At 48.2% G+C, this 26,253-nt stretch overlaps 1 long non-coding RNA gene across 1 annotated transcript in view; it reads right to left on the minus strand.

Annotated features, from left to right (window-relative positions):
• Positions 1–18,735: 18,735 nt before the first annotated feature.
• LOC132816700 (uncharacterized) overlaps positions 18,736–26,253 on the minus strand; it is a 105,873-nt gene continuing 98,355 nt past the window's right edge. The window contains exon 4 of the long non-coding RNA XR_009644817.1: positions 18,736–18,913. This is a non-coding gene — a long non-coding RNA (uncharacterized LOC132816700). The remainder of the gene's footprint in view (positions 18,914–26,253) is intronic.

The following is a 26,253-nucleotide window of genomic DNA, read 5'->3' on the forward strand; positions in this document are numbered from 1 at the left end:
ACGGTTTAAGTGGCTTACCACCACCTTCTCAAGGAGAATTAAGAATGGGTGACAGATGTTGGTTTAACCATCAATGTCCACGTCCTGCAACAGAGGAGGGAAAACACAATTTGTCTAGTCTTATGTCCTTTCAATTTTCTACTCTGGGCTATTCCAAGTCGAGAACCCCTACAGTGTTGAAACAGGCCCTTCAGCCCAACAAGTCCACACTGATCCTCTGAAGAGTAACCCACACAGACCCATTCGCCAACCCTACTCCTCTACATTTTACCCCTGACTAATGCACTTAACCTACAATCCCTGAACACTATGGCAATTTAGCATGGCCAGTTTACCTTTGGACTGTGGGCGGAAACCAGAGCACCCAGAGGAAATCTGTACAGACATGGTGAGAATATGCAAACTCCCTGAGGCTGGGATTGAACCCAGGTCACTGATGCTGTGTGGCAGCAATGCTAACCACTGAGCCTCCGTGCCATTCTATTTCCAGAATGTAAGATCTACAAATGCTACTTGAATCCTTCATTACAGCAGATCTCATTGCAAAACTTCCAACTATCCAACTGTCCACAATCTCTTCTCCTCACTAACACAATGTTAAAAGACCTATCAGATATAGGTCATCACTACTGGCAATGAGTGTCCTTACCACAAAAAATAGGAAATTAATTGACCAGCCATCTGCACTATATATAGAATCATAAAATGTTATAATATTTAGTCCATTACCGTTGCCTTGAGACAACTGGAGATGTGTGTCTAGCCCCAGATTTTTGTGACCAGTTTGAAACAGCCATTGGCAAACCCAACAGCCTTATTTGAAATGATTAAACTGTGCACAAGCAAAGACCACCTCAAGCGGTGCTATGATGAGAGATCTCCCTGTGGTCAATTGAACTCAGTCTATCCTGAGTCATGACCAAAAGTGATAAGGAATCTGCATCTTTGAGGGCAGATAGAACATACCAAGGCACACTGATAGTCCAGTCAGGAACATGGAGATCATCAGTAGCTGGTTGTGAGTCTTGTCATGGACAAAGTCGGGTAGGCCAGCTGATAACCAAGCCACTGATGTTTTGGGGCATCCCCGGACACCAAACCAACTGTTAGCATCTGATTTGGCACCTGGTGACATTTGGTGCCCTCACTGTCGGAGGATGGCCAATTTTTGGTTATGACCAATCAGCAAACCATCCATGGCATGAAGGGCATTGACAAAGGGACTGATCGAGCAGTTAACAGTTGGGGCCATGTACCAATTTGGCAGTGCCCTCAAGTTTGTGTGATGGACACTGGAGATTCCCCGCCCCAGACTGTATTCTGTCCTTTGCGACCCCCAGTGCTGTTCAATATAGAAGAACACGGGGATGTATGGGAGAATACAGATGTGACGATGGCCTAGTGTCACTGGATTAGTTATCTGGAGATCCAGCTTATGTTCTTGGAAAGAACCCATTGGGTTTATTAAGGTACTTAAAGAAGGAAATCTGCCGTGTGCAATGTGATTGACTCTTAATTGCCCTCAGAAATGGCCTTAGCAAGCCACTCAGCTATATGAAATGCTAAAAGGCTGCCAAAAATAAATGAAACCAGACTGATCACCTGGCATCTACATAAGCACCTAAAAAGACCAAGGCAGAAACAGCCCTGTCAGCATTGCAAAGTCTTGCTTATTAATATCTGCAGGCTAGTGCCGAAACTGGGAGAGCTGTCTCACAGATTAATCATTCAACAGCCTGACACATTTATACTCATGGAATCATACCATACCCAGACACCAACATCACCATTCCAAGATATGTCCTGTCCTGCTAGCAGGACAGACCAGTAGAGGTGGCAGCATAGTGATATGCAGTCAGAGGGAGGTACCCTGGTAGTCCTCAACATTGACTCCAGACACATTAATTCTCATGGATTCAGGTTAAACATGAGCAAGGAAGCCTCCTGCTGATTACCATGTACGTCCTCCCTTAGCTGATGAATTGGTACTCCTCCATGTTGAACAACACTTGGAGGAGGTGTTGAGCATGGCAGGGGCACAGAGAGTAATCTGAGTGGGGAATTTCAATGTCCATCACCAAGCTTGGCAGCAGCACTACTAATTGAGCTAATCAAGTCCTAAATGACAACAAGTTTTAAATTTATTATTGTAAAGGAGAAAAATAGTCTTCAAAAAGGGTTTTGGAGTAGGGTAAGGCAAATAGTATTAAAATAAGACAGGATCTGACCAAAATAGACTGGGAACAGTTACTAATGAACAACTCTACAGGACAACAGTGTGGGGATCTTTAAAAAGGAACTGAGAGAGTACAGGCCCAACGTGTTTCCTTTAGGGTGAAATTTAATGAAAACAAGAACAGACAACCCTGGATGTCTTGGCATCTGCAGGAAAGAAAAGGAAACAAGAAATATGTAACAGGTATAAAGGGAGCAAGATAATGAAGGCCCGGGAGGGGTGAGAAAGTACAGGGAGAAATTCAAGGAAGCAATTAGGAGAGCAACTAGATGCCATGAGAAAATGCTGACAGGCAGACATTGGAGAGAATCCCAAGTTATTCTAAAATATATTAAGGGGAAGAGGTTAATTGGGGAAATCTATGCTTGAAGCTGGAAGACATTAGAGGGTAGAATGTTAAGTGAATACTTAAATCTGTTTCTATCCAGGAGAAGGAGGATACAACTACAGAATTCAAGAAGACAGACTGTGAAGCCTTTGTGCAGATTGATATAAGAAGCAAGATGGTATTGAATGTCTTGGCAGGTTCAAAGATGGATTATTCCCCAGTCCGGATAGCTTGTTTCACAGGCTGCTATGTGAGGTGAGGGATGGAATTACAGGGGTCCTGATCCAAATTCTCAAATTCTCTCTGGCCACAGTGGAGGTGGCAGAAGATGGAGGACAGCTAATGTAGTTCCACTTTACAAAGTTTCTGCTCCCACAACTCTCTGTGGCAAAGAGTTCCAAAGACTCTCCACCCTCTGAGAGAAGAAATTCCTCCTCATCTCAGTCTGAAACTGATGCCTTCTTATTCTGAGTTTATGCCCTCTGATCCTAGACTCTCCTGTGAGGAGAAACATCCTCTCAGCATTAACTTTGTCAAGCCTCTTAAAAATCCTACACCAGTAAGGAGAATCACAACCTGTTTAGCCTTTGCTCACAAGCCGATTCTCCCATTCCAGGGATCATCTGAGTGAACCTTCTCTGAATGGCCTCCAATAAAATGATATCTTTCCTTAAATAATGGACCAAATTTGCTCTCAGTATTCCAGATGTGGTCTCATGAGCATCTTGCATAGTTGCAGTAAGACTTTGCTACCCAACCCTCTTGAATTGGAGGTGCCAGTGTTGGACTGGGGTGAACAGTTAAAAATTACACAACGCAGTAGGAAGAGAATAGGGCCCCTCAAAGATCAGCAAGGTGGCCTTTGTGTGGAGCCGCAGAAAATGGGGGAGATACTAAACGAGTATTTTGCATCAGTATTGACTGTGGAAAAGGATATAGAAGATATTGACTATAGGAAAATAGATGGTAGCATCTTGCAAAATGTCTAGATTACAGAGGAGGAAGTACTGGATGTCGTGAAATGTATGAAGGATCTGATCAGGTGTATCCTAGAACTCTGTGGGAAGCTAGAGAAGTGATTGCTGGGCATCTTGCTGAGATATTTGTATTATCGATAGTCACAGGTGCCAGAAGACTAGAGGTTGGCTAACATGGTGCCATTGTTTAAGAAGAGTGGTAAGGACAAACCAGGGAACTATAGACGAGTGAGCCTGACGTCGGTGGTGGGCAAGTTGTTGGAGGGAATCCTGAGGGACAGAATGCACATGTATTTGGAAAGGCAAGGCCTGATTAGGGATAGTCAACATGGCTTAGTGCGTGGGAAATCATGTCTCACAAGCATGATTGAAATTTTTGAAGAAGTGTCAAAGAGGATTGATGAGGGCAGAGTAATAGATGTGATCGATATGGACTTCAGCAATGCGTTCGACAAGGTTCTCCATGGGAGACTGGTGAGCAAGGTTAGATCTCATGGAAAACAGGGAGAACTAGCCATTTGGATACAGAACTGGATCAAAGATGGAAGACAAAAGGTGGTGGTGGAGAGTTGTTTTTCAGACTGGAGGCCTCTGACCAGTGGAGTACCACAAGGATCGGTACTGAGTCTGCTACTTTTTGTCACTTACATAAATGATTTGGATGCAAGCATAAGAGGTACAGTTAGTAAGTTTGCAGATGACACCAAAGTTGGAGGTGTAGTGGACAACAAAGGGGGTTACCTCAGATTACAACAGGATCTTGACCAGATGGGCCACTGGATTGAGAAGTGGCAGATGGAGTTTAATTCAGATAAATGCGAGGTGCTGCATTTTGAGAAAGCAAATCTTAGCAGGACTTGTACATTTGATGGTAAGGTCCTAGGGAGTATTGCTGAATAAAGAGACCTTGTGGTGCAGGTTCAAAGCTTCTTGAAAGTGGAGCTGCAGGTGGATAGGATAGTGAAGAATGCTTTCCTTTATTGGTCAGAATATTGAGTACAGGAGTTGGGAGGTCATGTTGCAGCTGTACAGGACATTGGTGAGGCCACTGTTGGAATATTGTGTGCAATTCTGGTCTCCTTCCTAACAGAAAGATGTTGCAAAACATGAAAGGGTTCAGAAAGGATTTACAAGGATGTTGCCAGGATTGGAGAATTTGAGCTATAGAGAGAGGCTGAACAGGCTGGGGCTGTTTTCCCTGGAGCGTCAAAGGCTGAGGGGTGACCTTATAGAGATTTACAAAATTATGAGAGGCATGGATAGGGTAAATAGACTCCCCTGGTGTCCGGGAGTCCAGAACTAGAGGACATAGGTTTAGAATGAGAGAGGAAATATATAAAAGAGACCTAAGGGGCAACCTGTTCACCCAGAGGGTGGTACATGTATGGAATGAGCTGCCAGACGAAGTGGTGGAGGCTGGTACAATTGCAACATTTAAGAAGAATTTGGACGGGTATATGAATAGGAAGAAGTTGGAGGGATATGGGCCGTGTGCTGGCAGGTGGGACTAGATTGGGTTGGGATATTTGGTTGGCATGGATGGGTTAGACTAAAGGGTTTGTTTCCATGCTGTACATCTATGACTCTATGACTAGGTTATAGTCCAACAGGTTTATTTGGAAACACAAGCTTTTGGAGCACCACTCTTTCATCAGGTGGTTGTGGAGAATAAGATCATACTCACAGAATTCATAGCCAAAGGAGTCCGGTGTCATGGAGATGTGATAAGGTAAACAATCTCAGATTAAAACTTTCATTTTTTACAATGGCATATGCTACTTTCTGTTCTTTGATATGTAAATCCCAGATATTCTTTTAAATTACATCCTCAAGATAGCTCAGATTTTTAAAAAAAAAGCTGTGAAGTCTGTTTGTGTCCAATGCTATGTTGGATTGACATATCCTCTCTAGTTTTACAGAATTTTACAAGGATACCCTTCGTTGCCCAGTACTTCCCGAGAGATGAACAACTACACCATATTTTTTGCAGCTTTCAAACATTATTGATGAGGATGAGCACTCGCCAAGACCTTCCCCGCACCTCCACTTCTCGTCTTTAAACAACCACCAAACTTTAAACAGACCATGATTCGTAGCAAACTGTCCAGCCTTCAGGACAACACCGCATAACCCTGCCACACCAGCCACTGCACGATGTGTCAGAGTATTGACACGGGTAACACCATTACAGGTGGGGACACCTCCCACCATGTACACAGCAGGTAATCATGTGAATTGACCAACATGGTCTATCTCACATGCTGCAGGCAAGGATGCCCTGAGGCATGGTACATTGGCGAAACCGAGCAGAGGCTACGGCAACAGATGAATGGACACCTCACAACAATCACCAGGCAGGAATGTTCCCTCCCAGTTGCGGAACACATCAGCGGTCCGGAACATTCAGCCTCAAACCTTCAGGTGACCATCCTCCAAGGTGAACTTTGGGACAAGCAACAATGCAAAGTGGCTGAGCAGAAGTTGATAGCAAAGTTTGGTACCCAAGGGGATGGCCTCAACCGGGACCTTGGGTTCATGTCACGCTATAGGTGACGCCACTGCACAATACACACACACACACACACACACACACACACACACACACACACACACACACACACACACACACACACACACACACACACACACACACACACACACACACCCCCGCAGGCCCTCTCTCTCTCTCATATGCACACACATACACCCCTCGCACTCACACCAACACATACACCCTCTCACACATACCCCATCACACACACACTTCTTCAAGCTTACACACACGCAAATATACACACACTCTATCACATGCATTCACACCCACATGCACACTTAAAATGTCGCTCCTATATGCACACACATATGTTTATGAATTTATTTTTGCAGAATTACATTTTATTTTGCTGAAAAACTGCATGATTCCATGTAAAACCCCACAAAATTATACACACGATTTGTCAGTCTGACATAACGTTGGGACACAGACAGATTTCATACCTTTTGTTTAAAAACCTGAGCTATCTTGAGAATGAAATTTAAAAGAAGCTCTGGGATTTACATATCAAAGAACAGAAACCAGTTTATCCCATTGTAAAAGATGGAAGTTTTATTCTAAGTTTGTTTACTGTATGACCAGCAGTGTTGGATTGGTGCTGGGTCAACGTTTGGTTGTCATTTATATAAATGATGTTGATGAAAATATAGCAGGCTCAGACAGTAACTTTGCAGATGACTCCAAAATTAATTGTATAGTGGAGAGTGAAGAAGGTTATCTAAGATTACAAAGAGATCTTGATCAATTGGGGCAATGGGCTGAAGAGAGGCAGATGGAGTTTAATTTGGATAAATGCATGGTTATGCATTTTGGTAAAACAAACAAGGGCAGGACTTACAATTAAGAGTAGAGCCTTGCATAGTGTTGTAGAATAGAGAGATCTAGAGTTTCAGATACATAATTCCTTGATGTTTGCAGAACATATAGACTGGGTAGTGTTAGGCCGGAATCTCGGGATTCCGATCTTCGCGAGTTCTTTGGAAGAGAGACCGCACCAGCTTCTTTAGTTAGGAGCAAAGCACCGTTTATTTTACAGAATCACGACTGGCAAACTATACAACGAATTCTACAGCATGCAATTCGTTGGAGAAGGCGTTCTGACTTCCCCTTCGGACCTGGCTCAATTATACTTCGCGCCGCCAGGAGTTCCCGGTCAGTTCTCCCTCGTTCGTCCCCCTCATTGGTTGGTACACCTGAGAGCGAGGGGGTCTGCGCCTCCATTGGCCGTACCGAGGTGCCTGTCCAGCTCCTGCTGTGCCGGACAATGGTACAGCCATCCTGGGGTCGGCAGTTCCGACCCTGTAATCAATGGTCCATTGTTCAGAGTATCGATCTCATTACTATGCGTCTGACAGAGTCAATGATCTTCCGCAAGCGAATTAACAAACATTATCATTTATCATGGGTTTCGATGGGAATCTATTCTGATAGGTACATTAACAGATGCTTTAGTAATCATGTACTCCGACAGCGCAATTCACACCGTTCGACAGTTACCGGTTCCTTTATTAGTCATGAGTTCTCAATGGGGCAGTCTGATACTGGCTGACATGATCTAATCAGCGAGGAATGTTACTTCAGACAGGTAGCCCTGCAGTTGCCAGGTTCTCCCCCATGGCTGCGATTAACTGTTTGGGGACTGGAGCTGGTAATGCCTGGTGTAGCAATAGTGCTACCCTCCCTAGCCCCACTCTTAGGCAATCTAGTGGTTATTCTCCTCAACATTCCCTCCCTAGGCCTCTTGTAGAGGCCACACACCCCCCATCGCAACGCCCGTGTAACAAGGTACATACAGAGAATTTAAACAAAAGCATGCAAGTCTAAACTAAGGTGTTGCTCCGGGAGGGTTCTTCTGCAGAGGGAACAAAAGGACAAAGCAATCAGTTATGGTAAAACGACAGAGAGAGGTCGGGAAAATGGTGAAGGTATGAAGGTATCACGGATTAGTATAATAATGGGCGGAAGAGTTCTAGAGGGGAGAAAGAAGAGCAATAAACCGGCTGGGGGCTTAGGTCTACAGTCCACGGAGCACCCAAGTGTAGATTTGTGAGGGAAACGAAATGGGACAGTAGCGGCGGTCTTGTTCTCGGCAGTAATCAAAATGTAGCGAACAGGTGTACTGTGGCCCGGGAATGGTGCAGCGGAGAATATGTCATAGAACCATCATGAGTCGCCGACATCGATGCGAGCGTTGAGTACGACTCGAACGTAGGGCCCCACGGTTTGACTGTGCCTGCTTTAGGTAGCCTCTCATCCGAGGAGGCCCACCCGTCCTTGGCTAACCAGTCATCAATCCTTACAGCGAAGGGTAGTGGCCAGTGGCTGTTCCTTGTGGTCGTTAGGTGAGTCCGTTGATAGAGGCCGTGCGCTATGATGGTTAGGCGAGTCGCCGGGGCACACAGTGTTCCCTGATGCTGGCATGTAGCGGACAGTGCTAGTGTGCACATTGCCAATGATGGAAGGGGTACCTGGACAGCAGACCGACCCACCCCAGGGTTAGTATGGGGTAGGAGGAGTAGGAGTAGGCACATACAGATGGAACCCTGCTATTCTGATCGGAACAGAGGAGCATGAAAGATAGTCGCAACTGTGTGTACTGTAGTCAAGGCAAGAGCATTGCCCCCGAGGTAGTACAACAATCGTCCTGGGGGGACGTAGCGGGCAGCCGGTGTAGCACCACCGCCTGGTAGGCAGGTGTGGGAGTGCTCGTTCCCGAGAGGGTGCAATCAATAGTGCGTGACACAAGCGCTTTGAGACACGGAATGCAGCAACAGGCACAAGTGACAACAATAGCTACAGAGATGCACAATCCCATGGTCACCTGCCCTAGCAGGGACCCCCATCTGCCGAACGTGGCGTTAAGCCAGTTAAGAACTGGATTTGAGACTCCCGATTGATGCTTCAATTGTGCAGCTAGGGCCCGGAGTTTGACGAGGGTGGTAGTGAGTTTGCCATCTGGGCCTGTGTTGTTAGCTATAGCTGTACAGCATGTGGCCCCAAAGAGAGCACAAACACCTCCCTTTTCGGCAAGCAACATGTCTAAAGCCATTCTGTTTTGCAAAGTCATGAGGGAAGACTGTGCAAGCTGTTCATGGATGGCATTGACTGCGTCTCGGGTTAGATTGGTGAGCCTCTGCATATTATAGTGGAGGAGGTTGATTCGGTTAACATTCTTATTAACCGTGATTGGAAAGATGGCAGAGAAGAGAGGAAAACTTTCGAGTCCCACAGCGATCTCATTCACCAATTTGAATTCATCAGGGATGTTTCTTGCCTGACCAATGGCATCAATCCTGATCCCGTCAGAATTTGTCAGATCCAACAGTGGGTCTGTCGTGCGTTTGTGCCGAACCGGAGAGGCGGGCTGTGGCGGAGGGTCAAGGAAGGTATAGTCCCCCGGGGCCCGTGGGGAGATGAAGAGTGGAATATTAAGGGTTATCAGAACACAACGCCCTTCCAAATTTAGGGGCAACCAATTGTACAGAATCTTCCCTCCGCAGTACCACCACAAATCTGCGCGGCTCACCGCCAATGCTGCCGCTTGGTTCCCTGTGAGTACCCAGGTTCTGCTACAGGCGGCATGGTCAACTGTGCCGACTGGGTATCCCTGGGCGAGCGGTATGGGGTTGATGAAGCAAGTGTAGTTCAGTAGGGGATGTAGAACAAAGTTAGGAGGGGTAACATTCGCTGGTGCCATTGGGAAGTACTGTTCCCACGTCCTGCACTCTGGCGCAGGTATTGTGGTTGACATGAGGTCGAGCGCGCAGCCGATGTGGCTGTCCTCAAACGGGGTCCTACTCATTATCAATCCGGGCCTCCCCCCCGCACATACCCAGCAGTGGTCGTGGCCTGCCTGCTGCGAAAACTGGATGACCCGGTCTAGCCAGGTGTTTGTCTCTATGTATCCCGTGGCGAGAGCAATTTGCTGCCGGGGATCAATCAGCTTATTGAGGGTACGTGAATCAAACCCCGCAACCGCGCCTGGTACAGGCTGTGGGGGATGGGCGTCCCGATGGAAGGACGGTAGAATGTGGTTCTGTGAGGTGTCAGGCGTCACGAAATTTATCCTGAGCACCCCTCCGGATCTGTGCCTGTAATCGCAACCCCGAGTGCCAGATAGAGGACCGTAGTATGGCCGGCAGGCAGTCGGTCGGGAAGGTGCCCCTGTGCCCAACAGGTGTCGGCTGACCAACCTGCCATGATCATAGGATTATAGAGGCCAGGCTTGATCCGGAGGAGTAAAGGGTTCTTACGGGCCTGTGGGACAGAGACTTGCCCCCTCCGCAGGGAGAGTTTTTTACTAAAGTCCAGGTATTCTGGGCGTTTGGGGGCGGTGGTGTGAGACTGGCCCCACTAAACATCATCCCAGGAGGCACACATGTGGCGTGTATGGATATCTTTAGGGTATCCGTAGCACTTGTGCAAGATGCGAGGAGAGCATGAGCAGGGGCACATGTAGACACTGTAAGCGGCCCATCCCGCTTCTGAGTCAGTCCCCCCACAGTTTATTACGTCGCAAAGATCGAATTGGAAGGTCATATCCCGCATGGGGTCTGTGTCAATGACCACAGTTGCCCCACCTGGATCCCTTGGACCCTGCACAGACAGTCTTACCACCATGCAGAAACCCAGGCACCTTAGGAGTGTGTTACTCCCCGTCATAGTCGTGCTCCTTGTCGGGCGCGACCTCTACAATCGGAGTCAGCGTAGCGTTAGGTTTGTCAGACCTGGAGCAATGAGAGAAATGGTGCCAGTTATTGTCCCCCTCCCGTCTCACCCTGAGGGCGTTGGCGGCGATCCCCATGACTGGATAGGGGCCTTGCCAGCGCTTCTCGTCCCAGGTAAACCGTGTCTCCTTCCTTAAGGGGTTGGGGGCCCTCGGGGGTGTCCTGTCGGGCGGCCTCGATCTGCTTGGATATTAACCGGACCATTTCACCCAAGACCTGCATGTATTGGGTCATGTCCTGATTCATAGCATCCCAATTTGTCTCCCAATGTGGCGATGACCAGGGGCCGGGCATAGAACGGCCTGTTAGGATTTCGTGGGGGGAATAGGAAAGTGTCACCACTCCTCTCCTGTCTCATAGAGAGCAATGCTAAGGGGAGTGCCTGCACCCATGTCAGAGCCGTACCAGCCATGACCTTGGCGATTTTCTCTTTAAGAGTGCGATTGGCCCTCTCCACCAACCCTTGGCTTTCAGGGTGGTAGACACTACCATAGCGGTGGACTATCCCCAGAGTGGACTCCAACTGAGAAAGATGTTCGTTTTTGAAATGCGTGCCATTGTCTGTGCAAATCTTGAGGGGTACACCGTAACGAGGGATTAGGTCCCTTGTGAGCCATTTTACGACCACGTCAGCGTCTTCCCTCTTGGTAGGGGTCGCCTTTATCCACCGGGAGAACCTGTCCACAACCACTAGCATGTACCTATATTTGTCTGGGGTTCTCCATTTGACCCCCATGTCAGTAAAGTCCATGCAGATCTCCTGCCATGGCCCTGTCGGGGTCGGGTATTTTAGCATCGGGTGGGGGAGAACTTTCCTGGTGTTGTACTCGTTGCACACCCTGCACTCAGCTCTTAGATTCTCTATGTGCTCCCGGAGTCGGGGTGCCCACCAGTGTCTTTGGATGGTCTTAACGACTTGGGCCACCCCCACGTGTGTTGGTCCATGTGTCTCTGTGAAAAGGACAGGCAGGAGTGCCCGTGGGGCCACTACCTCTCCCCTCGGGGATCGCCAAAGGGGCCGTTTAGACCCGTCTATCTCTAAATACTGTCGGACTGCGCCTTTGTTCTCCCATTCCCTAACCTCAGCGCTGGTCGCCCGCTCCTGCATTTCACAGAGGTGTCTCAGGGCATCGACCCTAGCCACCTCCCCGGGAGAGTGACTGGACCGCTCAGCCGTGTCCGGTTGCGGTTGCGTGTTTTGTCCTGACCTGAGGGTGACCATCTGCACTGCGAGCTTGGCTGCCCTATCAGCTGCATTGTTTCCCAGCGCTTCCCTGGTATGTAAGGTAGAGTGTCCCTGCACCTTCACTACTGCTACCTCCGCTGGGCGATGGACCGCGCGGAGTAACCTCCGCAGACTCTGGTCATGCTTTACGCGCCTGATCCACGCTGTGCCCTCTATGTGGACCGCGGCCCATGCATAGTTGGAATCGGTGTAGATGTTAACGCGGTGTCCCTCACTAAGTTCTAATGCTCTAGTTAGGGCTGTGATCTCCGCTAACTGTGCAGATGCAGGCTGTGGGATTTCCCCAGATTCTACAGTGTCGTAGGCACCCCCTGTGTCCCTGACCACGGCATATGAAGCTCGTACGCCATCTGTTTCCCGACGGCTACTGCCATCGGTGTAGAGGTCCCAGTCTGCGTCGGCTAGGGGCTCTGTGTGTAAGCCGGTGAGTATCCTTCGCTCCTCGGCTACTCTGGCTACACAGTCATGAGGTCCCAAGGACCCCCCATTCACTCCCACCATCATGTTTCTAGTACTGCCCCTTCCGGGTTTAAAGGTAATGTGGGGTGCTAAGAGGGCATCCTCAATCTTGGCCTGCCGGCCAGCCGAGGAGCTGAACGAGTTGGAGGCTAGGAAAGCACCTATGCTGTGGTCAGTGTTAATGATCAATGGATGGCAGAGTACCAAGTGGGCGGTATTGGTAACACCTTTCGTTACGGCTGCCACAAACCTGGCGCAGCCTGGCTGTCCTTGTTCAATTGGCTCCAACCTGCAGCTGTAATACCCTAACACCCTTCTACAGCCCCGGTCCTTTTGGTATAGGACAGCATTCACTATCCCCTTGGTCTCAGCGATATCTAAGTGGAAATCTTTTTGATAGTCGGGGTGCGCTAGAGTGGCCACAGCTGCCAACGCTTGCTTCACTTCTCTGAATGATTGCTCCCTCTCCCTATTCCAGCGTAATTGACTTTTGAGCCTTTTAGCTCCAACCTCTGTGATCATTTCCGAGTGGAGAAGTTATAGTTACGAAATCTGGGACGTAAGTCCGGGAGTAGCCACAAAGGCCCAGGGAGGCCATCATGTCCTGTACAGTGGTAGGGGTGCCATAGGAGAGGATCGCCTCCCTGTGCGCCGTTGAAAGGGTGGTGCCCCCTTTCCCTATTAACCGCCCCATGAAGGATACTGACCTACGGGCTATTTGGCATTTGTCGCGTTTGACTTTAAAACCCGCCACAACGAAGGTATCCAGCAAGGTGCGGACTGCATCTAGATTTTGGTTGTCTGTCTCGCTGGCTACTAGCAAGTCATCGACGTACTGGATAATGGTGGTGCATTTAGGAAGCGACATTTGTTGAAGTATGGGGGTTAGGGCTGCACTGAACAGGCCCGGGGAGTCTTTGTAGCCTTGAGGGAGGCGATTGTATGTATATCGCTCCCCGTCGAAGGTGAAGGCAAACCACTCCTGACAGTCTGGGTGGAGCGGGAGGCGAAAGAAAGCGTTGGCCAGGTCTATAACTGAGAAAAAACGGTAGGCGGGTGTGAGCGCCTGTAGCGCAACATAGGGGTCTGGGACTTTTAAGTTCAGAGTTTCAGTGGCCTCGTTTATTTTGCGGAGGTCATGGACCATACGCCAGCCTTTGCCTATTCCCTTAGAGACGGGGAGGATTGGGGTGTTCCAGCCTCCCCCCTTGATCTTCCTGAGAACCCCCACCTCTAGCAGCCCCTTGATTGTTGGGCGAATCCCTTCTCTCTGTTCAGCGGTGAGGGGGTATTGTGTTATCCAAATGCAGTGTTGCACAAATGGCTTTAGTTGTAGATGAACTGCCCCTTTCAACCGACCAGTGTCCTGTGGGTGTACTGTCCAGAGGGCGGGGTCCGTATCCTGCAGCAGTTGTGCCGCTTTCCAGTGGTCGGTGTTGTCTAACAGGAGGGACCTGTCTACAGCTATCTTCTCATAAATGCCTTCCTCTGACATATCAACAGGTCGTCTCTGAAACCGTCGTCAAGGGACACTTCATCGGGGCCTTCCCCTATCTTTTGGTATTCACATTGTAGTGAGGCAAGGACCATAGGTCCCAGGTTGCGGGCCTCGGACGTGGGTGCTATTGCGAGTGTGATATGGGGGGCGGCCCGCTCTCCTAGCTGATACCATTCCGCCTGGTCCGGATGCAAACGGACCGCAGCGGCAATCCCCTCATTGCCGGTAATGAGATGTGTGATGTTAACTATGTCCCTTCTATCCTTCAGGTGGGCATTGAAACGATCGTCATACTCAAGGTCATAATGGGCGACATAATTTAATGTAACGTGGTAGGGGTCTTTGGGGGGGTGGTAAGCCTGGGAGGCTGGGATGGACGGGAGCCAGTCCTCAAATTCTGCAATTATGCCTTTGCCCTGCGAAGCGTAGAGCAGGCGAATCCAATATATGTCTACAGATGTGGAACGGGAGTCCTCTGATGTGGGGGAGAGCAAAAATTGTCCCACTCTCTCCAGATCCGGGGAGTGGTCCCCAGGCCAGAGGAGTCGCAACCCCTCGGTTGAACAGTGGATGTAGACTCCTAATTTAGTGAGAGCATCTCGCGCCAGCAGGTTCACTGGGCATTTTGGGGCAAGGAGTAGGGGCAGGGTGATCTTCTGTCCCCCTATGGTTATTGTGGCTGGCACCGTATAAGGCTGTCGCTCAATCGTCCCCGAGAATCCCACAGTCTCCTGCACCCTGCCTGACAGGGTCAGGCCCTTCGGCAATTTATTAATCGTGGACGCAGATGCCCCTGTGTCAATTAGAAATTGGAAGGTCTCCCTACACACCAGTACTCGAATCATCGGGGGCATATTGGGAGGTGTTGGTTCGGAGGCCAGGGGACTGCAAGATTCTCGTGGGCACCGTCAGTAGTCTTCCCCGTACCACTGGGTGTAGCCGTACCCCCCGTCGTGTCTTGCCAATGCGCCCTGTGCTACCCCTTGCATCCTTCTGTCTCCGGTCTGAACCCAGCCCCCCCTTCTACCTGTGTCCCTGAGTCCGTCATTACGGTCACGTCTGTCTCTTTCTCCAGAGGGACGTGCCGGGTATCGGGTCATACTGTGGTTTCCCCCGTGCGTACGACACTCTCGGGCAAAATGTCCAGGTTTGTTACAGGACCAGCACCTCACCCTATGATCGCAGTCATTGGAGTGATGGTCAGTTTCTTTACATATCCAGCAACGATCAGGCTGCTGGCCCCCCCGGGATCTCCTAAGTGCACCTGGAGGTGGCTGCGCTTGCCTATCGTGGGGTAACAAATCGTAGGCCCCTAAATCTGCCTTGTCAGGGGTGGTATGGGGCAGGGCCCTTTGTGAACTAGGTTGCTGAGAGCTGTACATCTGGGTGGCGGGCGAGACAAGGTCTCGCGCCGCAGTCTTTGCCCCCACCTGCTCTAAAATCTTTCCAAACTGTTCTATGAGCTGTACCGTCGTCTTTGAGGCTTGCCCCTCGGCTTTCATTTTTTCAGACGTACGGTGTCTTGTCAGGAAATGATGGACTTGTTTCCTCCATAAGTCATCTTTCATTGAGTCCACCCCTACCAGGTCTCGCAATTTGCTTTGCACTGGGGCAGGGAGTCCCTCGGTGACACCCTTCCGAAAGTGCGCTGTGGCCAACGGAGAGCTGTCTGGCCTTTCACCCGTCCCAGCCTCCCACAGGTCCCAGGCCCTTGTTAGGTATTCATGGACGTCCTCATCGTCCTTTAGCCTGAGGGTCCCGAGCGCATCGAGGGAGAAAGTAGTGGGGAAGCTGTCCCGCAGGGACCGCCATATTATGTTTCGGAATAGGTCAAAAGAGGCAGTCTCGTCTGACCTAGAGCACCTGGCTAATCTCTCTGCCCTTATCAGCGCCTCCTCGGCACGGATGCGTACCATGATGGTTCTGAAATCGGCTAGAGCCAGTTTCTCGTGACAGGTTTCTCTTTCGAAAGTGGCTATCCAAGCAGACGCTCCGTTGGTAATCGGGGGAAGCCTTCTGACCAAGGCGTCTAGGTCTGTTTGTGACCAAGGGATGTACTTCTCTACCCCCACACTAGTGGCGAGGAGGGGCGCCTGGAGGAGTGGGGCAGTGTCAGCGGTTATTGGCAATGGGCTACAGTGTGCGCGTGGGAGTGAGGTGTAGGGCCCTTCGTCAAAATCCCCCAGGATCTCACCTTCGTCTTCCGAGGAGGTAGTGTCGGGTGGGGAGGCGAGCTTACTTTCCCCCTTCACAAGTTTGCCCTGGAGGTGGGCTCCTGTGACAATTAAAGTGTCGCGTTCAGCAGTGAGGGGGGGTCCTCTCGTCGGTGTTTGTGGACTCTATAGGGCGGCATTTCGGGCCTGATGGAGTGATTTTTCATGATGGTCAGTTCGTCATGTCTTCCTAAAGAAGGAAATTGGGACGCCGGGGGGCCGCCATGACCTAGGGCAGGAGTGTACCCATCCCCCTGGACTTTCACTGGCCGGACCTCCCACTTTTGTGGCATGGTGTCCGCCTGGCTAAGGTCACACAGGTCGGCACCTGGCTGTGCTATCCCTGGTCTGGCCGCAATCATTCTGGTGAGGGCGTTTAATTTCTGTCCATGGTTGTTGAGTACGCTCTCTAGTCGTTCCGTCATGCGGTCGGCGGCCGGGTCCTCGTATGTGAAATTCCCTTCTAATATCTTAACGACAGGGGCTTGTAGAGTCGGCCACCCGGGACATGGCGAAAATAGAGCCGCAGGTGCGGTGCCCACTGCAGGCAGGGTCATGGAGGGCACTTCGGGACCAGGTGTCCCTGACTGTGGACTGGTGTAGGGGGGGCGGCGGGCTCCCCTTGTGGCTGTCGTTTTGGATCGGCTCCAGAATAGGGGGTGTATAGTGGGAAAGGGGTTGGAGGGAAGTCTGGTTGAGCACCCATTCGGGTTCGTATTCTGGGAGGGGATCCTGTTGACCTGTAACTGGTGTGTCAGCAGGCGGGGTTGGCACACGGGTTTGGAACCTTACTAAGAGCTCCCGTAGGTAAACGGTTTCGTCTTCTATTTTAGTGGATAGCTTGGACAGATTGAAAACCCCTTTCTTTGCCGCGTCCTTCCTTTCTTTTAAACAGGTCTGAATATTGGTCTGGAATTTTTCGAAATCCCCAGCTGCAAAGTAGGGTTAGTCATCCTGAGGGAACCAGTCCCTGCTCCGCCACAGCTTGAGACTGCTGTCCAGGTTGCGGAGTTTTCTCTGAGCCTCTTTGGCAGTGTTATTTTCCCTAAACTGAGCCCTAATCTCCTCTACAACCTTCCCAGTAAGTGGTGGTGCTTCTGGTGCCTTTGGGACTGGGGTGTACTCGGTGGTAGATGCGTCAGGCGGGATGGTGATGGTTGCAATTAGATTATGCAGGTCTCGGGTGGAGGTATCCGAGACGGCTGCGCCAGTGGGGGAGGCGAACTGGCCGTCTTGCCAGTGCGGGGTAAGGGTCACGAGCAGTTTGGTTTTCCACCCTAGGGAGTTGTCGGTGCTCGGGGGCGCCCAGCCAGTAGGGGGTTTCCCTAGCGCAATTGTTTGACGGACCGAATATTGTGGTGACCCATGGAGACCGTTTAGTATTGTGTCCATTAATGCGGTATTTGTGAAGGTCTCCTTTAGTCTTGTTGATATAAGTTCCTTTTGACCTGGCGCTTGGTTGAGCACCTCGTGTAGGCTTACTTTCTGTACGGCTACACTGTCCAACAGTAATCGACCATGCAGAGTTACGTCTGTACCCACCCTGAGGTGCCACCAGGGCACTCCGGGACGTGCCGTCCTGAGGTGAGTCAGTTTAGGTGGTCCAAAATTCAAGTCCCCCATGCCGGATCTCCCCTGGTGGGTGCCGCTGTAAAAAGAGAGCGTCTTTCAAAGCCTGACCTTCGCGTGGCAGATCTCTGCTCTTAACAACCGGTCTAAGGCAGACGTCTGTGCGGACAAACCCTGTCCAGGAGATGAGATCCGACCTCTGTCACCCCGGGGTTAGCAAGTGTGTATAGCAAGATTCGTTGGTCTTAAGTGCTTTGTAACGTGGATCCAAACAGTCAAGTACGGTCAGCGCTGCAATAGGTAATCTCAGGGACGCGCTCGGCTCCGAAAGCCACGCGAGTAAAAGGCAACTAGGGGCGCACTCAGCTCTGAAAGCAATGCGAATCAAACTGGCAACAAGGGGCGCGCTCAGCTCCGAAAGCAACGCGAATCAAACTGGCAACAAGGGGCGCGCTCAGCTCTGAAAGCAACGCGAAATTAGACCGGTACTAGTTAAAAGGTTAGTGGTAGCTTACCAGTCAGGATTCTGCGATGCTGCTGCCAAACTGATCAGTTTTTTGGGTTGGTGAGGGTCAGAGAGCAGACAAGAGACTAACTAAAGAAATTTAACTACTGGAAGCCTTAGGTTTTACAGGCGCTTCCTCACCTTAGAAGGTTTCGGCCGAAAGTTGTCTGCCCCCTGATCCGCCAACGTGGCCAACTTGCCGTGGTCTCTTTCCCTTCCCGCGTCAGGCTCACCAGATGTTAGGCCGGAATCTCGGGATTCCGGTCTTTGCGAGTTCTTTGGAAGGAGAGACCGCACCAGCTTCTTTAGTTAGGAGCAAAGCACCGTTTATTTTACAGAATCACGACTGGCAAACTATACAACGAATTCTACAGCATGCAATTCGTTGGAGAAGGCGTTTTGACTTCCCCTTCGGACCTGGCTCAATTATACTTCGCGCCGCCAGGAGTTCCCGGTCAGTTCTCCCTCGTTCGTCCCCCTCATTGGTTGGTACACCTGAGAGCGAGGGGGTCTGCGCCTCCATTGGCCGTACCGAGGTGCTTGTCCAGCTCCTGCTGTGCCGGACAATGGTACAGCCATCCTGGGGTCGGCAGTTCCGACCCTGTAATCAATGGTCCATTGTTCAGAGTATCGATCTCATTACTATGCGTCTGACAGAGTCAATGATCTTCCGCAAGCGAATTAACAAACATTATCATTTATCATGGGTTTCGATGGGAATCTATTCTGATAGGTACATTAACAGATGCTTTAGTAATCATGTACTCCGACAGCGCAATTCACACCGTTCGACAGTTACCGGTTCCTTTATTAGTCATGAGTTCTCAATGGGGCAGTCTGATACTGGCTGACATGATCTAATCAGCGAGGAATGTTACTTCAGACAGGTAGCCCTGCAGTTGCCAGGTTCTCCCCCATGGCTGCGATTAACTGTTTGGGGACTGGAGCTGGTAATGCCTGGTGTAGCAATAGTGCTACCCTCCCTAGCCCCACTCTTAGGTAATCTAGTGGTTATTCTCCCCAACATTAGTTAAGAAAGCATTTAACATGCTTGCCTTCATTGCTCAGACCTTTGAATATAGAAGATGGGACATTATTTTGAGGTTGTAAACGACATCGCTGAGGTCTTTTTCTAGAGTACAGTGACCACTTCTAGTTGCACTATTACAGGAAAGGTATTTTTAAGCTGGCGAGGGTTCAGAAGAGATTTATCAGGATTTTGCTGGGACTTCAGTAAGGCATTCAACAAGGTTCCCCATAGGAGACTGATTAGCAAGGTTAGATCTCATGGAATACAGGGAGAACTAGGCATTTGGATACAGAATTGGCTCAAAGGTAGAAGACAGAGGGTGGTGGTGGAGGGTTGTTTTTCAGACTAGAGGCCTGTCACCAGTGGAGTGCCACAAGGATCAGTGCTGAGTCTGTTACTTTTTGTCATTTACATAAATGATTTGGATGCGAGCATAAGAGGCACAGTTAGTCAGTTTGCAGATGAAACCAGAATTGGAGGTGTAGTGCACAGCGAAGAAGCTTACCTCAGATTATAACAGGATCTTGACCAGATGGGCCAATGGGCTGAGAAGTGGTAGATGGAGCTTAATTCAGATAAATGCGAGCTGCTGCATTTTGGGAAAACAAATCTTAGCAGGACTTATACACTTAATGGTAAGGTCCTAGGGAGTGTTGCTGAACAAAGAGACCTTGGAGTGTAGGTTCATAGCTCCTTGAAAGTGGAGTTGCAGGTAGATAGGGTAGTGGAGAAGGCTTTTGGTATACTTTCCTTTATTGGTCAGAGTATTGAGTACAGGAGTTGGGAGGTCAGGTTGCGACTATACAGGACATTGGTTAGGACACTGTTGGAATATTGCATGCAATTCTGATCTCCTTTCTATCAGAAAGATGTTGTGAAACTTGAAAGGGTTCAGAGAAGATTTACAATGACGTTGCCAGGGTTGGAGGATTTGAGCTATAGGGAGAGGCTGAAAAGGCTGGGGCTGTTTTCCCTGGAACATCGGAGGCTGAGGGGTGACCTTATAGAGGTTTACAAAATTATGAGGAGCATGGATAGGGTAAATAGGCAAAGTCTTTTCCCTGGGGTCGGGGAATCCAGGACTAGAGGACATAGGTTTAGGGTGAAAGGAGAAAGATATAAAAGAGACCTAAGGGGCAACGTTTTCACGCAGAGGGTGGTACGGGTATGGAGTGAGCTGCCAGAGGAAGTGGTGGAGGCTGGTACAATTGCAACATTTAAGAGGAATTTGGATGGGTATATGAATAGTAAGGGTTTGGAGGGATATGGGCCGGGTGCTGGCAGGTGGGACTAGATTGGGTTGGGATATCTGGTCAGCATGGAAGGGTTGGACCGAAGGGGCTGGAGGGGTCTGTTTCCATGCTGTACATCTCTATGACTCTATGACTCTAAGAGGTTGGCTAGGCTGGAACTTTTTTCACTGGAGCATAGGAGGTTTAAAGGTAACCTTATAGACGTTTATAGGTATAGATAAGGTGAATAGCAGGGTCTTTTCCCTAGGGTGGGGGATTTCAAGACTTGGGGACGTATTTTTAAAGTGAGAGGAGAAAGACTTTTTAAAAAGACATGAGAGGCAATTTTGTAACACAAAGAGTGGTCCGTGTGTAGAATAAACATCCAGAGGAAGTATTGGATGTGGTTCAGTTACAATATCTAAAAGACATTTAGATCAGTACATAAATAAGAAATGTTTGGAGCAATATGTGCCAGTGCAAGCAATTGGGACTAGTTTAGTTTGGAAACATGGTCGACATGGACTGAAGAGTCTGTTTCCATACTGGACCACTCTGTCACTCTGGAGAAGGAGGCCATTTGACCCAAATGCTTGTACTGGCTCCAGAAAGACTTATTCAGCTAGTCCAATTCTCCAGTCTTATTTCTGTAGCCATCTAAATTCATCACTTTCAAATATATATGCAGCTCTCTTTTGAAACCTGATATGGAATCCGGTCTAACACTTTTTCAGGCAGCCCATAAAATTCTTTGAAGAGGTAACAAGCAGGTTAAGACCAGGGAAACCCAGTAGATGTCATCTATCTCGACTTCCAAAAAGCCTTTGATAAGGTGCCTCACGAGAGGCTGCTGACTAAGATGAAGGCCCCTGGTGTTTGAGGTGAGCTACTGGCATGGGTTGAGGATTGGCTGTCTGACAGAAGGCAGAGAGTTAGGATAAAAGGTTCTTTTTCAGAATGACAGCTGGTGACAAGTGGGGTCCCACAGGGTTCAGTGTTAGGGCTGCAGCTGTTCACTTCACATATTAATGATCTGGATGAAGGGACGGGGGCATTCTGGCGAAGTTCGCCGATGATACAAAGTTAGGTGGACAGGCAGGTAGTACTGAGTAGGTGGGGAGGCTGCAGAAAGATTTAGACAGTTTAGGAGAGTGGTCCAGGAAATGGCTGATGAAATTCAACATGAGAAAGTGTGAGGTCTTGCACTTTGAAAATAAAGAATACAGGCATGTACTACTTTTAAATGGTGAGAAAATTCATAAAGCCGAAGTACAAAGGGTTCTGGGAGTGCTAGTCCAGGATTCTCTAAAGGTTGATTTGCAGGTTGAGTCCATGATTACGAAAGCAATGTAATGTTGTCATTTATCTCAAGAGAGTTGGAATATAAAAGCAGTTACATGCTTCTGAGAATTTATAAAGGCCCCATTTAGAATACTGTGTCCAATTTTGGGCCCCACACCTCAGGAAGGACATACTGCCACTGGACCGTGTCCAGCGGAGATTCACACAGATGATCCCTGGACTGGTAGGTCTAACATACAATGAACGGCTGAGGATCCTGGGATTGTATTCATTAGAGTTTAGAAGGTGGAGGGGAGATCTAATACAAACTTACAAGATAATGCATGGCTTAGAAAGGGTGGACGCTGGGAAGTTGTTTCCATTAATCAGGGGGACAGGACCAGTGGGCTTAGCCCTAAAATTAGAGGGGGTCAATTTAGAACGGAAAAGAGGAGACATTTCTTCAACCAGAGAGCGGTGGGCCTGTGGAATTCACTGTCACAGAGCGCAGTGGAGGCCGGGATGTTGGGTGTCTTCCAGGCAGAGATTGATAAATTCTTGTTCTCGCAAGGAATTAAGGGCTATGGGGAGAGTGCAGGTAAGTGGAATTGAAACACCCATCAGCCATGATTAAATGGTGGAGTGGACCCAATGGGCCGAATGGCTTTGCTTCCACTCCTATGTCTTATGTGTTATATCTAACTCTCATACAAAGAAGTTTCTCCTCATCAGAATATCCTATTTTGACTCTGACGAACTTGTTCATACATTTGAATGCTTCAATAAGGTCACAATAAATCTTGTCTGCATCAAGGAAAATAGGCCCAATTTTTCTCATCTTTGCTTGTATCTGAAATCCCTCATTCTTGGTATCATTCTATTAAATCTCTTTTGCATTCTCTCCTAGGTTTTAACACTTTTCAGTAAGGTGCCCAGAACTGAACTACAAACGTAATCTGTAGTATTTGTAGAGGAGTTGTATCATTTCCTACTTGTGCATCTATTTATAAATCCAAGAATCCTGTAAGCCTTTCTAACAATTGTTTCAACTTGCCAAGCTGGCTTCAAATAATCTTGCATGTGAGCCCCAAGTTCCATCTGTCCTGTACTCCAATTTAAGTCATACCTTTGAGTCTGTAATGTCTCTCCATGTTTTGTCCCGCAAAAGATATTACCTCACATTTCTCTGTGTAAAAATAAATCTTCTGACTTTCTGTCCATTTGGCCAGCTTCTGAAGTTGCTCAGCATCATTCTCATAATTCACTATTATCTCCAGCTTAGTATCATCTGCAAATTTAGAGATTTTGTCCTTATCCTCCATTTTCAAATCGTTTCGATAAGTCAGAAAAAGCAAGAATCCCAACACTGATCCCTGGAGAGTACCAGTTTCAAATTTTCTCCAACCTGAGAAATATCCATCTTTAGCTACCCAAAGTTTCCCATTTTTAGCTCAAACATTCTAATTTGCTAACCAACCTATTATGTGGCATAAATGATTTCTGAATATCCAAAATTACATCCACAGCACTACCTTCAACTGCTGCCTGTGTCACCTCATCAAAGAACTCAATGAACATTGTCAGAAATGGCCTGCCCTTGACAATGCTATATTGACTGTCTAGTATTAAGTTAAAACATAGAACGTAGAACATTACAGCGCAGTACAGGCCCTTTGGATCTCAATGCTGAGCTGATCTGTGAAACTAATCTGAAGCCTATCTATCCTATGCTATTCCATTTTCATTCATATGGTCATCCAATAGCCATTTAAATGCCCTTAAAGTTAGTGAGTCTACTACTGTTGCAGTCTAGATTAGAGTGGTGCTTTTGCTTGAAACATTGATTTTACTGCTCCTCGGATGCTGCCTGAACTGCTGTGCTTTTCCAGCACCACTCAAACTAGACTCTGGTTTCCAGCATCTGCAGTCATTGTTTTTACCTAATGCTGTTGCAGGTAGTGCATTCCATATCCCTACTACTCTCTGAGTAAAGAAACTACCTCTGATATTTGTCCTAAATGCATCACCCTGAATTTAAAGCTATGTCCCCTCATGCTAGCCATCACCATCCAAGGAAAATACTCTGACTGTCACCCATTCTAACCCTTTGATTATCTTACATGCCTCAATTACATCACTTCTCAACCTTCTTCTCTCTAATGAAAACAGCCTCAAGTCCCTCAGCCTTTCCTCATAAGACCTTCCCTCCATACCAGGCAACATCCTAGTAAATCTCCTCTGAACCCTTTCCAAAGCTTCCACATCCTTCCTACAATGTGGTGACAAGAACTGCACACAATTCTCCAAGTGCGGCTGCACCAGAGTTTTGTACAGCAGCAGCATGGCCTCAGGGCTCTGAAACTCAATCCCTCTACCAATAAAAGCCTACACACTATATGGAGAGTGTGATTCTGGAAAAGCACAGCAGGTCAGGCAACATCAGAGGAGCAGGAGAATCAATGTTTTGGACATAAGCCATTCACCAGGAATGAGGCTTGTGGACCAGGGGGCTCAGAGATAAATGGGAGGGGTATGGAGCTGGGGGAAAGGTATCTAAGAATGCAATAGGTAGATGAAGGTGGGGGGAAGGTTGAGTGGATAGATTGATAGTTGTGGTAGTTTAGTGCACCGACCTCTACACCCCACTGAAGCCAGGCGCCAACTCGCAGATACCTCCTCCTATTGCCCCCTCGACCATGACATCATATCCCATCAAAAATCCATCATCTCTCAGACCATCCATAACCTCATCACCTCTTGGGATCTCACATCCACAGCCTCCAACCTCATCATCTGCGAACCTCATACTTCCTGATTCTACCTCCTACTGGAAATTCAAAACCTGACAATCTATCCATTCCAACCTAGTCTCTGACCTATCACTTTCTCCCGCACCTTTATCTATTGCATTCTCAGCTACCTTCACCCAGGCCCAATCCCCTCTCATTTATCTCTTAGCCCCCCAGCCAAGAAGCCTCATTCCTGATGAAGGTTTAATGCCCAAAATGTTGATTCTCCTGCCCTTCGGATGTTGCTTGATCTGCTGTGCTTTTCCAGAGCCACACTTGCGACTGATGTCCAGCATCTGCGGTCCTCAATTTCTCCTAACACACTGTATGCCTTCTTAACAACCCTATCAACCTGGGTGGTGACTTTCAGGGATCTATATACATGGACACCAAGATCTCTCTGCTCATCTACACTACCAAGAAGCTTACCATTAGCCCAGTACTCTCTATTCCTGTTGCTCCTTCCAAAGTGAATCACCTCACACTTTTCCGTATTCAACTTCATTTGCTACCTCTCAGCCCAGCTCTGCAGCCTATCTATGTCCTTCTGTAACTTGCAGCATCCTTCTGCATTATCCACAACTCCATTGTCATCTGCAAATTTACTAACCCATCCTTCTATGCCCTCATCTAGGTCATTTATAAAGATGACAAACAGCAGTGGTCCAGAACAGATCCTTGCAGTACACCACTAGTACCTGAACTCCAGGATGAACATTTCCTATCAACCATCACCCTCTGACTTCTTTCAGCTAACAAATTTCTGATGCTAAATCACCATCAATCCTATGTTCCATATTTTGTGTAATTGTCTATCATGGGGAACATTATCAAACGCCTTACTGAAATCCATTTGCATCACATCAAACACTTTACCCTCATCGATCTGTTTGGTCACCATCTCAAAGAACTCAATAAGGTTTGTGAGGCATGACTTACCCTTCACAAAACAATGTTGACTATCCCTAATTGACTTATTCCTCTGCAGATGATTATAAATCCTATCTCTTATAACCTTTTCCAACACTTTACCCACAACCGAAGTAAGGCTCACTAGTCTTCAATTTCCAGAGTTGTCTCTATTGCCCTTCTTGAACAAGGGAACAACATCTGCTATCTTCCAGTCTTCTGGCACTATTCCTGTATACAATGACGACATAAAGATCAAAGCCAAAGGCTCTGCAATCTTCTCCCTGGCTTCCCAGAGAATTCTAGGATAAATCCTATCCAGCTCAGGGGACTTATCTATTTTCACACTTTTCAGAATTGCTAACACCTACTCCTTGTGAACCTCAATCCCATCTAGTCTAGTAGCCTGTATCTCAGTATTCTCCTCAACAACATTGTCTTTTTCAAGTGTGAATACTGATGAAAAATATTCATTTAGCACTTCCCCTATCTCCTCAGACTCCACACACAACTTCCCACTACTATCATTGATTGGCATTAGCCTTACTTTAGTCATTCTTTTATTTCTGATATACCTATAGAAAACTTCAGGGTTTTCCTTGAACCTATCTGCCAACAAATTCTTGTGCCCCCTCCTGCCTCTTCTTAGTTCGCTCTTTAGATCTTTCCTGGCTAACTTGTAACTCTCAAGCACCCTAAC

This window comes from Hemiscyllium ocellatum, chromosome 6 (assembly GCF_020745735.1).
Source record: "Hemiscyllium ocellatum isolate sHemOce1 chromosome 6, sHemOce1.pat.X.cur, whole genome shotgun sequence".
NCBI lineage: Eukaryota > Metazoa > Chordata > Chondrichthyes > Orectolobiformes > Hemiscylliidae > Hemiscyllium > Hemiscyllium ocellatum.